The following is a 3,479-nucleotide window of genomic DNA, read 5'->3' as shown; positions in this document are numbered from 1 at the left end:
AGAGAATACTGAGTTGCCATCAAGTCTGCTAATGCTCTAGCCCGAGCCAGCTCTAAAACATAAAGTGCATGGTTCGGATTTCCCGAAAAACAAAGGAATGCACTAAGATTCCGGTAAAGAAAATCGCGATCATCTGAAGACGATACCTTAAAATCGTCGTTGTCCCCTAACAAACTTCGTAAAGTTTCGCTTCTGTTCATACTCAAAAACAGACAGTCAAACGCTTCCTGGATCCTATATCGGCATAACTTCACCACTGAAAGATTACAAAGACATTGGCACTCTTTGCCTAAGTCTTCAATGTCTCGACTAATTGACAATGCCCTCTCAATATAATCTTCAGCCATGACATATTCACCAAGAGATTGATGCAATGCTCCTAAGTTTCCGTAATCTGCTGCTTCTCCTTCTTTGTCACCAATTTGTATTCTAATGGCAAGTGCTTTCTCAAGATATTCTTTGGCTTTGTGATATTCACCAAGAGATTGAAACACAGTTCCTAGGTTTCCGTAATCTGCTGCTTCTCCTTCTTTGTCACCAATTTGTATTGTAATGGCAAGTGCTTTCTCAAGATATTCTTTGGCTTTGTGATATTCACCAAGAGATTTAAACACAGTTGCTAAGTTTCCGTTTGAAGTGGCTTCTCCCCGTTTATCACCAATTTGTATTTTGATGGCAATAGCTTTCTCAAGATATTCTTTAGCCTTGTCATATTCACCAAGAGAGTAAAACACAGTTCCTAAGTTTCCGTAATCTGCTGCTTCTCCTTGTTTGTCACCAATTTGTATTCTAATGGCAAGTGCTTTCTCAAGATATTCTTTAGCCTTGTCATATTCACCAAGAGAGTGAAACACAGTTTCTAAGTTTCCGTAATCTGCTGCTTCTCCTTCTTTGTCACCAATTTGTATTCTAATGGCAAGTGCTTTCTCAAGATATTCTTTGGCTTTGTGATATTCACCAAGAGATTTAAACACAGTTGCTAAGTTTCCGTTTGAAGTGGCTTCTCCCCGTTTATCACCAATTTGTATTTTGATGGCAATAGCTTTCTCAAGATATTCTTTAGCCTTGTCATATTCACCAAGAGAGTAAAACACAGTTCCTAAGTTTCCGTAATCTGCTGCTTCTCCTTGTTTGTCACCAATTTGTATTCTAATGGCAAGTGCTTTCTCAAGATATTCTTTAGCCTTGTCATATTCACCAAGAGAGTGAAACACAGTTTCTAAGTTTCCGTAATCTGCTGCTTCTCCTTCTTTGTCACCAATTTGTATTCTAATGGCAAGTGCTTTCTCAAGATATTCTTTGGCTTTGTGATATTCACCAAGAGATTGAAACACAGTTCCTAAGTTTCCGTAAACTGCTGCTTCTCCTTTTTTGTCACCAATTTGTATTTTGATGGCAAGTGCTTTCTCAAGATATTCTTTGGCTTTGTGATATTCACCAAGAGATTCAAACACAGTTCCTAAGTTTCCGTAATCTGCTGCTTCTCCTTCTTTGTCACCAATTTGTATTGTAATGGCAAGTGCTTTCTCAAGATATTCTTTGGCTTTGTGATATTCACCAAGAGATTGAAACACAGTTCCTAAGTTTCCGTAATCTGCTGCTTCTCCTTCTTTGTGACCAATTTGTATTCTAATGGCAAGTGCTTTCTCAAGATATTCTTTGGCTTTGTGATATTCACCAAGACAGTGAAACAAAGTTCCTAAGTTTCCGTAATCTGCTGCTTCTCCTTGTTTGTCACCAATTTGTATTCTAATGGCAAGTGCTTTCTCAAGATATTCTTTGGCTTTGTGATATTCACCAAGAGATTCAAACACAGTTCCTAAGTTTCCGTAATCTGCTGCTTCTCCTTCTTTGTCACCAATTTGTATTGTAATGGCAAGTGCTTTCTCAAGATATTCTTTGGCTTTGTGATATTCACCAAGAGATTGAAACACAGTTCCTAAGTTTCCGTAAACTGCTGCTTCTCCTTTTCTGTCACCAATTTGTATTTTGATGGCAAGTGCTTTCTCAAGATATTCTTTGGCTTTGTGATATTCACCAAGAGATTTAAACACAGTTCCTAAGTTTCCGTAATCTGCTGCTTCTCCTTCTTTGTCGCCAATTTGTATTCTGATGGCAAGTGCTTTCTCAAGATATTCTTTAGCTTTGTCATATTTGCAAAGAGAAAAGGACAGAGTTCCCAAGTTTCCGTACGAAGTGGCTGCTCCCTTTTTGTCACCCATTTCCTTCATGATTTTTATGGCTTTCTCATAAAGTTCCTTTGCTTCTTTGTATCGATATTGCTGTTTACATATTTTAGCCATTGCTATATTTAGATTCCTTTCCTCGTCTTTTTTACTACACTTGCGGTAAATTTCAAGAAGTTCCCTGCCGTAGATTAAGGCTTTTGTATAATCAGGGATATGACAATACGCATTGAAAAAAGTTTGATAAATGTAAATGTTGAATAAATTGAAAAGTTCTCCCGCTTTTAGTACTTCGTTATTTAGGCAGATCAAACATTCTTGGCAGACCTCAATGGCCTTTAGACCACGATCAGTGTTAAGAAGGAAAGTAGCAACAACCAAGCCAATAGAGATGGCTTGTAAAATGTCTGTTATGATGCCCATGGCGTCCCTCTCTATAGGCCCTGTCAAGCGGATAACACGAATCAAGATTTGTAGCTATTTCGAGTAATAATATATTTTTGTACGTCTTTCAACCTGGTTGTCTAAGTGGGTAATGGCAAATTCAAAGCTGGGGGTAGTCCTGTTATGGACTTGCATTTTGTCATAGGGGAGCAGAAATAGTTCCAATCTAAATAAAACAGAAAACTGATGAAAATACGAGGCCGTTGGTTGAATGCAGTTAGTTGTTTTGGCGTGTGTGAAAACCGTCGGGTTGATCATGTCAGGGCAATGCGTTTTTTTCTTAGAGTTGCATTTGCCTTTTCGTTTTTCTTTTTTTTCCCGCAAAAATCACCGTTAAAGTTCAGGCTGCTTACTAGTCCTTTTTTTTAGTTAAGTATTTTTGTGACTCTTTATCGATCCCAAAATTATTTTATCAGTGTTGAGTCCTTCAAAATCTCTACTCTAGCCTATTAATAAAAATGTCGCCGAGCAGATTGCGTCCGATCAGTAAAAGAAAAACACACTGAACATAGCCGAGCTCAGTCACATTCATATTTTTTAAAAATATATAATAAAACTATGTATCTGGCGTGCGACTGCTAATTCCAGTTCTGGCTACTCTACTCAAATGACGGTGATAATTTAATTGTTTAATGTTTCCCATTTTCTCCAATCATTGAGCTCGCGGAAGTCCCCCTTTTTTTTCCTCGAAAGTGCAGAGCGACTGTGAACAGTTAACGTGGTGATTTCAGTCCAATATGAATAACAAAGCTGAATCTGATTTGCACTCACCACTTCTGCACTAGAATGGAACAAAAACCAATATGCGCCGACAACGATAATATTTCCTGTAAAAATTGTTAAGAGGGA

The 3,479-nt window shown here is 37.9% G+C and overlaps 1 pseudogene; it reads right to left on the bottom strand.

Moving 5' to 3' along the window:
* The window catches only part of LOC145461465 (uncharacterized), a 107,493-nt pseudogene extending 104,541 nt beyond the window's left edge, over window positions 1-2,952 (bottom strand).
* Between the last annotated feature and the right edge of the window lie 527 nt (window positions 2,953-3,479).

Source organism: Orbicella franksi, chromosome 1 (assembly GCF_964199315.1).
Source record: "Orbicella franksi chromosome 1, jaOrbFran1.1, whole genome shotgun sequence".
Taxonomy (NCBI): Eukaryota; Metazoa; Cnidaria; class Anthozoa; order Scleractinia; family Merulinidae; genus Orbicella; species Orbicella franksi.
Note: the sequence above shows the minus strand (reverse complement) of the source record. Positions and strands in the feature narration are given on the sequence as shown.